Source organism: Sarcophilus harrisii, chromosome 2 (assembly GCF_902635505.1).
Source record: "Sarcophilus harrisii chromosome 2, mSarHar1.11, whole genome shotgun sequence".
Classification (NCBI taxonomy): domain Eukaryota; kingdom Metazoa; phylum Chordata; class Mammalia; order Dasyuromorphia; family Dasyuridae; genus Sarcophilus; species Sarcophilus harrisii.
This window is the reverse complement of record NC_045427.1, coordinates 68,844,242-68,854,226: the sequence shown is the minus strand read 5'-3', so window position 1 is coordinate 68,854,226 and position 9,985 is coordinate 68,844,242. Positions and strand designations below refer to the sequence as shown.

The following is a 9,985-nucleotide window of genomic DNA, read 5'->3' as shown; positions in this document are numbered from 1 at the left end:
AAAAAGAAAAGATCTAAGGAGACTGAATGTAAATTGATATATATCATGTTCACTTCTTTTTCCTGCTTTTTTTTATCTCTACCATGAATTTTCCCTTTTGTTCTGATTTTTCTCTGGCAATATGATTCATAAAGCAATGTGTGTTAAAAATAAACTGACTGCAATAAAAAAAATAAAAATATAGGCAAAGAAAGCAAGGCTGATTGGTGCTGCCCACCTAATCTTCCTCTAATTATCTCATGTCTGACCCTGCCCAGGGGAGTTGGGAGACATACTACATTCCTAATGAGAAAAAAAAATAGCAGAAACAGTTATTTCTCTTTTCCACTATCCCCCAAAGAAAACTGTCCCAGGCTCATACTTTGTCAAAGTATAATTATTGAGGAACCTGCTGTGGACACTTGGGCCTATAGTGATATATATTTGTTTGTTTGTTTTAAGTGGTTAACTTGGTCTTTTGTGTTATTCTGTTGGTGCTAAATGGTGTTAGGAAAGAGATTCTTTCAGTCACAGTCTGATAGAGGAAATAGCTGTTGTTTCCTCATACATTCAGTGGTTATAAAAATACTTATCCTATCATTCTGAGAGGAGATTGTGTGACTTATCTGTTTAATGATTTGCAGCACTGAGTGGTAGATTAAGCTATGGTCATGAAGTCAGGAATCCTGAATTCAAATCTTACCTTTGTCATTTACTATGATTATTGTATATTATAGTTCCTTAATTTCTTGGTACTAAAGTTTTCTCATCTTAAAAATCAGGATAATTGTATTTGCTCTGCTGGCACCACAGAATTATTATGGGAAAAATAAATCATAAATTGTTCTAGAAATAGTTTATAAAGTAATAATTGAACTGATACAAGTATAATAATAATGTTACTGTAATGGCATTTGTTATTATTTCAACAATTCATTTGCTAATCTACATGAGCAAAGCAAATTTTCTCACCGTGGACTCCCAACCTTGAGAAACAATAAATTTGGATCATAATTCATTTGAGTTATCTATTTCAAAGAGATTGTCTATCATAATTAGAGCATGACCTGTTTTAAGAGTTCTTCAAATAATCAATCAATATTTAAGTGTTTACTATATGTCACATAGTATATTTAATGCCTGAGATACAAAAAGAAGCAAAAGACAGTCTCTAATAAGGATCTAATAAGATTGATGGGACATAAAATACAAAGAAATATATACAAAGCAAGGTATAAATTGGAGATAATCATCAAAGGCAAGATTTTCGAATTCAGTAATTCAGTGAGAATCCAGTGAGGAAGCCTTCTAGTCAGAGATAGGATTTTAGTTGGGCCTTAAAAGAAACTAAGGAAGTCAATAGATAGGGTGAAGGGGGGAAGCATTCTAGGCATGGGAGACAGAGAAAATAGTGATTTTCCATCTCAATGAGAACACAGTCTGATTCATGGGTTCTTCAAGGTTGTGACTTCATTCTCTAGCACAAATTCTTGCACGTAATAGACATTTAATAATCATTTATTGAATTGAATTGAAAGTCCTTCTCATATGGCTTCTGACTTTTCAATGACATTATAAGACTTCATATTTGGGGATGAGATTAACTATTTAATTTAATCATTAAAGTGACTGGAGCATCATACTCAGAAGCAAGCATTTTATTTCTTTTTTTTTAAATGCATTTTTCCCCCAAAGCCATAAGTGATAATCTTGTGTCTTGAGGCCCTGACTGCTCCAGTGTAAGTGAAGAAAGGCTTTTCATTTTCCCTCTTAGATCATAAGTGCTGTATTATTAGTGCCGCCTCAGCTTTAAACCAGGTTGCAAGCTGCTTATTCTTCAAAATGAAGCTTTATTTTTTAGCTTAATTGCTTTTGCAGGAGTATTATTAACTTCCAGAAGGAGGGGAAAAAATGAGAACAGCAGTAGATGTAGTTCAGTATATTTTGAAGCTGAACACACATTTCAAAAACTAATGCAGCAATACTGAACCAATTATAAAGAATATTATTATGGAAATATACATAGCAGGGATAATTATAGAAATGAAGGTCTTTTAAATACCAGGTGTAGGCACCATCTGTGTTTATCTGTCGCTTCTCTTAACACACCAAATAACAAACTACCCTGCTGCCCTGAGAGACTGGAAAATGCTGTCAAGTTTTTTGACTTCTCTACTCTTTGGCCCTCCATAGCCATGTACCACATCCTGCAGATCGTTCCACAGAATCTTGAAGGTAGAAGGGCCTTCACTGGTCATCTAATTCAACTAGAATGTGATTAGAGCCTCCTTCCATGTCCTTCCCACAGTAGGGATGCATTCACCCAGGCGCTTGTTTTCCTGGTTGGGTGGTACAATGGATAGAGTGCTAGTCAGGGGAGGGGAGAAAGATCTGAGATAAAAGATGTTTATCCTCGTAAATGGTCATTTAGCTTTTACTTGAATATTCTCTGTGATGGGAAATTCATTATCTTTCAAAGTAGTCAATTTTCAGGCTGTTTTCATTGTTATGAATTCAACATATAACTTCTGGCTTTGGGGTGGAACCAAGATGACAGATTAAAGGGAGGAATTTGACCAATCTCCCCCTCAAACTGCTCTAAATTGTTTAAATACTAAGCCTAATAAATTTTAGAATATCAGAACACCCCAAAAGACTGAGTAGATATTTTACAATTGAAGGTAACTTAGAAGTTCAGTAGAAAATGTTTATGACTCCAGGGTGGGAATACCAGCACAGACCCAGACCCAGTCTGATTATGGGCCAACCTCTGAGTCAGCTGCAGTACTAGTGGCTTCAAGGCCTCTCAGCCCAGAGGCACCAAAGAGCACCTGGAAGGTCAGCAGAAAAGGTCTGCGGAACCAGAGCAGGAGCCCAGCACATAACCCCAATGCAGGCCCACCAGGGTCCCAACTCCCAACCAGACCCCAGCATCAGCTAGGCAGGACCTCTGAATCAGCAGCAGTGCTAGAAGCTTCTGTAATCCTCAGCCTGGGACATCAGAGTAGACTTGGAAAGTTAGTGGAGAGTATCTGTGGCAACAAGGTGGGAATCTGGTATACAGTCCTAGCACAGCCCTTGTCAGTGGAGTCCAAGTCCCAGCCAGAACACTGGATCTTGCAGCCATGTGGGTCTGGGACATACCTAAGAGCTCCAGGGCAGAAAAGACTGTGGTCAGATTCCTGGAAGGGTTTCTGAAAACAGCTGCACAAAACTCCTGAAGCTTGGGGACAATACACCCTCAATTCTGGAAACAGAACGTACTTTAACAAATAATTAGAAGCAGAGGAATAGACTAGGAAAATGAGCAGGAAATAAAAAAAAAGTTTCTGACCATTAAAAATTATGGTTCACACTCAGAATATAACAGAATCAAAGCTCTTACATCCAAAGCCTCCAAGAAAAATAAGAATTGGGCTCAGGCTGTGGAAGAACTCAAAGGGAACTTTGAAAATCAAGAGAGATAGAAGAAAAATTAGAAAAAGACATTTAAAAATATTAAAAACAACTGTACATTCCAGAGAGCAATGGATCTAATATTGCAACCAAGAATCACTTACCCAGTAAAACTGAGTATAATCCTTCAGAGGAAAAGATAGTTATTTACTGAGATAGAGGATTTTCAAGCATTCATGATGAAAAGACCAGAGTCAAATGGAAAATTTGATTTTCAAATGTAGCACTTGGGAGAAGCCTAAAGAGATAATCAGGAAAATTATTATTTTTTTTTATTTAATAGCCTTTTATTTACAGGTTATATGCATGGGTAACTTTACAGCATTAACAATTGCCAAACCTCTTGTTCCAATTTTTCACCTCTTACCCCCTACCTCCTCCCTCAGATGGCAGGATGACCAGTAGATGTTAAATACATTAAAATATAAATTAGATACACAATATGTATACATGACCAAAACGTTATTTTGCTGTACAAAAAGAATCAGACTCTGAAATATTGTACAATTAGCTTGTGAAGGAAATCACAAATGCAGGTGGGCATAAATATAGGGATTGGGAATTCAATGTAATGGTTTTTAGTCATCTCCCAGAGTTCTTTCTCTGGGCGTAGCTGGTTCAGTTCATTACTGCTCCATTGGAAATGATTTGGTTGATCTCATTGCTGAGGATGGCCAGGTCCATCAGAATTGGTCATCATATAGTATTGTTGAATCAGGAAAATTATTATAATGTGGGATTTAATAAGACTTATCTATCTTATAGAGGATAATACTTGTAACTTATTACAACATTTTTGTTATTATAACAGAAGGAGAATGTATAGGCAAAGGGCACAGGTGTGAGTTGAATATGAAGGGAAAAATACATACATACATGCATATATATATATATATATATATATTTAATGATGAAATTAAGGGATAAAAGAGGAATGTACTGGGAGAAAGGTAAAGGGAGAATTGGAATGGTGCAAATTATCTGCCAGAAAAAAGAGGCAAGAAAAAGCTTTTACAATGAAGGGGAAGAGGACCAAGAGATGGGGACTCAGTGAAACTTACTCTCATAAGAATTGGTTCAAATAGGAAATAACATACATACTCAATAGGTGTATAGAAATCTATTTTACCGTGCAGGAAAATAGGAAGGGAATGGGATATGAGATGGAGGAGGGTGATAATAGAGAGGATATATTGGTGGAAGGAGTAGTTAGTAGGAAAACACTTTTGAAGAGGGACAGGGTGAAAGGAGAAAGAGAATAAATGGGGGAAAATACAATTAGAAATAGTAATTGTAAAAAAAAATGAAGCAAGTTTCTTTGACAGGATATTATTTTTCTTTGGAAAATGATGAGCATGATGCTCTCAGGAAAAAAAAAAAAAACCTGGGAAGTCCTCCAAGCACAAAGTGAAATATACTGTATACAAAGTAATAGCAATGTTCTTGGATGGCCAGCTATAAATGACTGTTATTCTCAGTAGTATAATCATCCATACCTACTCTGAAGGACTTATGTTAAAATCTTTTCCATACCCAATTGATTGAGTCTGAATATAGATTGAAACATTCTCTATTACTCTCTTTATCTCTTTTTTTTTAATTTAGCTTTTTTCAGGGTTTTTATTTTCATTAGGGCAAAAGACCTATGTTTTCATTCACAATTTGATTTTTATGGAAATGTTTTGCATTACTTCCCATGTGGTTTCTTAATTGTGGGTGGAGATAAAAAAGAGAATGTGGAACTCAAAAATCTTAAAAACAAATGTAAAAAAAATGTTTTGACTGTAACTGAGGAAAAATATTAAATAAATAACATTTGAAGATAGGAGTCATTAAAAAAAAATATTTCTGGCCCTACTCTCTTAAGACCAGGCAGGGTACCAATAACCATTAGGGTAGATGGGTACCCTAAGTGGATTGGGGGAATGTCTCTTTTCTCTATTATTAATTGGAGCCCAAAATTCTTTGTTTCATCATTTCTTAGAAAAGTTGGTGATTAATCACCTTCAAGTTCATTTAAATACCGCATTTGATAAGGTTTAACAAGGGACATTTGCTTAAAGTTAAAGTAATTATAAACATTTGACCCTCTCAAATACATTGTGGGAATACTCCCCACTGAAACACTTTATTCTATGAAATGGTTTGTGCTAAACTTAGCCCACTGATGTAATGGATCAGAACTCTGGAGAAATATACTTAAAACACAGATTCTCACAAGGTGTTAACTCAGTGGAATTGATAAGACAATGGTTATCTAGTTTAGCTTGGTGATTAATAGTTCTCTACTTCAGTACATCTACTTAGTACTTACTATAGTTCTACAAGATTGACACCTATTCTACATGATTGACACCTATAATGATGTAATGATAATAGAGTATATAAGAGCCAACAAGGATTGGAAGAGAGACATTCCATCTTCATCAGCCTCATGGTGGCTGTGGCTGGCCTCCTGCTTCTCCCACTGAGACCAAGGTCCCTCTGAAGGACCTCCACAAAACTAGCTGAGCCCCAGGCAAGGAGACAGACTGTGCAGGAGGCAATAAACACCTTTGGACTTTATCTCTGGCTATTGTCATGGTGATTACTCAGCTGAAACAAAGGCTGGTCCAAGGACCTCCAGAAAACTAACCAGAACATTACACATTGATCCTACTAAGTTTTTATCCAGATATGGTGCCATAGTTGTGCAGTCCTCAATGTTAATTACATCTGGGCTAGGTCTCCAAAGGTCTTCCCAAAAGTCACTTCTTACTTTACAGGACTTTAATTCTGTGCTTTCAGCAAATCAGAACTTGGTAACTATGTGATGATTAGGCACTTTCTAGACTTTTTAAATCATAAACTTCACTTCCTTCCTGGTTCACTAGAAAAAAAAAAAATAGATAGATAGTGAAAGCCAATTAACTCTTTCCAAATTCCCTAGCAGCCAAATAAACATAAATGTGTTTTGAAAAGCAGCCAATCAGAAAGTAGATTTAGAATCTCAATACTTTCTTGCAGTCTAACTAATTTCTCTTTCACTTTTCTCAGGGAATCAGCTCCCTAGAATCCTCTAAATGAGAGAAACCAAATTTTTCCCAATGATCTCTTTGCCACTCAGTAAATATTCCCTCCATACAGATACACATTTTTGATTTCCTGCTTCTCTAACTATATGGTCTTCCCACTTTATTTTATAATTATCTTGAATTTAGAGATTATCTTGTTTGTTATCTTCATTGATTAACACAGTTCTCAGTACATCATAAAGGCTTAATAAATGCTTTAATCTATGTATCTCTCTGAAGCTTTTATTAGTTTTTCTGCAACTCTCACTCATTTCCCATAGCGCTGCCATCTTGGCCAAACAAAGGAAGTTTGTTCACTTCATTATGACAGTCCTTCATATATTTGAAGGCAGCTATGATTCACTCTTTCCCCCATGTCTTAGCTTCTTTGGGCAAAATATAGTTACTTCAATTAATCTTTATGGTCTCTAACATTAATAGTATCCTTATTCTTTTTTTTTTTTTGATGTTTTACAGATTATTAAAACAGTTCTTACAATTTGCTTATCACAGAATGCAATATATCAAATGTATTCTTACAAAACAGAATACAATAATATTTACCTTATCTGGATCTTATATTTCTCTATTCCATTTTCAGGCACTAAGTTTGAAAATTTTTGTTCTTTATTATCTATTAATTGTTCTTCTCCTTCCTGACCCCATAGTCACCACTCTGCCCACCCCCTCATCCTTTTTATACTTATTATTTCATGTACATATTGCTTGAAAAAAATGGTTTCCCTCCTTATCTGTCCCCATTTCAATCCATCATATACCATGGATTGAACTTTTTGAAAAAAATATTTTTATCCCTTCCTTTCGGTTTTGGTATCTGTAGTGGTTCTCTATTATTCATTTGATCAAAAACAAATTTCTCACCTCTTCATGTAAAACTTTTTATTAATGGATGTTTTCTTCTGCCTCAACTTCTTTATTTTAGATCTTGATACAATCTCTCGCCTGTAGATGTTTTTTTTTCTTTTCTTTTCTTTTTCTTTTTTTTTCCTTTTGGCTGAGGCTGTTGGGTTTAAGTGTCTTGCGCAGGTAATACAGCTAGGAAGTATTAAGTGTCTGAGACCAGAATTGAACTCGGGTTCTTTGGACTTCAGAGCTGGTGCTCTATTGACTATGTCATCTAGGTGCCCCTTTAGATAGATTTTTTTTTTTAAATGGAACCCATATAGTTGCTGCTGTTGTTGTTTTTGCCATTTAATAATTTCTCTCTCTCTCCCTCTCCCCTTTTTCATCCTCCTCTTTGACCTTTACGCACCTGTTCAGTCTTCATTCCTTCTCTTAACCCTCTTTACTTCTGTCCCCACTTCATTCCTTTCTGCCAATTTTTCTTCTCCTCTTTCTTGCTTCTTCTTCCTCCTTATTGCTCTTTTGTCTTTTCCTCTTTTCTCCCTTACTCTCCAATTTAAGGGTGTTAGAGGACTTTTATCCTCAACAGGCCTGTGAGATAGATAGACAGGATAAATTTTGCTATAATCATTTTATAGATGAGCAAGATTGTATATGGAGTTGGCTTTAAAACCACCATCTATCATGGATTCAATTGCCAGAATTTTCTGTTATATCATACTATTCCTAAAGATAAATGAGAAATATGCATTTGATAGTACTTTTTTCTGTTTCCCTGCTCATTTATTTCCTGTGAATCTTGATCTTTCTGAATTTAACTTAAAACTCATCTCCCCCACCAATCTTTTCCTGTCTCTCTATTTCAAATATAATGTGTCCACAAAATCTTATTGCATTTTATGCATTACTGATTTCAGAAATATAAATTTAATAAACCTCGTAAAAACATTTATAAATAGATTATTTACATTTTGAATTTTTTTTTGCTTCATATTAAAACTCAACACAACCACCATTTTGTTACATTGCTTCAATAGATTCAGTCCAACTGAAAGGACTACATTTGCAATCCTAGCTTTAAGATAATTTTAAGAATGAGGTATCAGTGCACACTGGAGAGGACTGCACACAAGTACACAGTATATAAGAACAAAGTTTTGTCAACATAAAACGTGACCTTGATGTCCAAGTAAGAGATCTTGTTTTACCTATCCATAGGTCTAAAAAAGTGTCATCCAGGAACTACCTCACAGGTATAATAGTAAGACAAAATTCCCTATCCTGTTAAAATGTATTATTCTATATCACAAAACTAATTAAGGTTCAAATAAAGACAAATAAATTTAAATGATTAAGATTTTAAAATACTATTTTTTGAAAGTTAAGGACATTGATGTCACTGAAGTTATTTAATAATTAGAACATTGCCCAACTTTCCTAAATCCCTTTCTGAAATTTAATCTCTTCCATTTTATGTATTTTTTCACTTATTCATTTACTTTAAAAATATAACTATCCCCTCTCTTTCCAAATCATCTTCTATCTAATAATTAATACCTTTTGCTAGTAACAATCATTTAGGTGGGAGGAAGGAAGAGAACACATATCTATTAAATCCCACTTTTTGTCACATACTGTTATAAACAATTTAAGGATACTCTTTTCATTTCAGGTATACTTCATAGAAAACAAACATCCACATTACCTGTGTCTATGTATAGTCATCTCATCTTTGGCAAGACATAGGAAATAAAATCCATCATCATTCCTCTAGTGACATGAATGCTCATTTCATTGATTACATTTTAAAATCTTAAAGTGCTTTGGTTTTTTTAATTGTTGTAAACATCGCATGTGTTTTAGGCCTGGTTCTGATCTCTTTCTTGCAAGTAGGTTCTGAAATATATATTTTATATCATTTTAGCACCTTTGCTCATATTTAGTAAATTTAATTTTTTACAAAAATTGGCATAGTTAATGGAGACCTCTACTCAAAACTAGGGGGGAAAACTGGGTCTAAGTTTTCCTATGACACTTCTCACCAAGTGACCCTAAGAAAGTCACAACATTCCGGTTTTCTAGGCAACTCTCCAAGAGTCTATGTTGTAGAAAATGTGTTGATGTATATTACAGAGTAGGTTTCTTTATCTAGGAGATATTTTCTGCATGTATAGTCCCTATCTTCCTATTCATTACTTATAAACATTTATTAAAATAAATATCTTACTTGATCACCATAAAAATCCTGTGAAGCAGTGGCTATAATTACTCCATTTTATCATTGAGAAAACTCAGACAAACACAGATTAAATGACTGGTCTAGGGTCACAGACTTAGTAAGCAACTGAGTCTGGATTTGAACTAATGTCTTCCTAACTTTAGCTCAGCATTATATCCACTGTGCTACCAGTTGCATAACCATTCTTTCAGGCACTGGAACCATTAAAAAAAAACCCAAAAAGAATTAGTGCCTTCAATGAATTTTATTCTATTGAGGAGAAAATAGAAAGTGGGAGGGGAGGTACATCATGTTCATAACAGAAGACAGCCCAAAAAATTGTCCAGAAAAATTGAATAACCTGTTTAAGGAAGAACAAGGAGTGGAGTAATTCTTAAAAAGATCAAAGTATACA

At 34.8% G+C, this 9,985-nt stretch overlaps 1 long non-coding RNA gene across 2 annotated transcripts; it reads right to left on the bottom strand.

Moving 5' to 3' along the window:
• Positions 1-3,614: 3,614 nt before the first annotated feature.
• LOC111718682 lies at positions 3,615-9,735 on the bottom strand. 2 transcript variants are annotated; one of them, XR_004231667.1, is made up of 3 exons: positions 9,058-9,735; positions 7,762-7,943; positions 3,615-3,673 (listed from the first exon to the last, which is right to left on the bottom strand). It is a non-coding gene; the product is annotated as an uncharacterized LOC111718682 (long non-coding RNA). The 2 variants fall into 2 exon arrangements; XR_004231668.1 differs by lacking the exon at positions 3,615-3,673 and adding an exon at positions 6,023-6,304.
• Between the last annotated feature and the right edge of the window lie 250 nt (positions 9,736-9,985).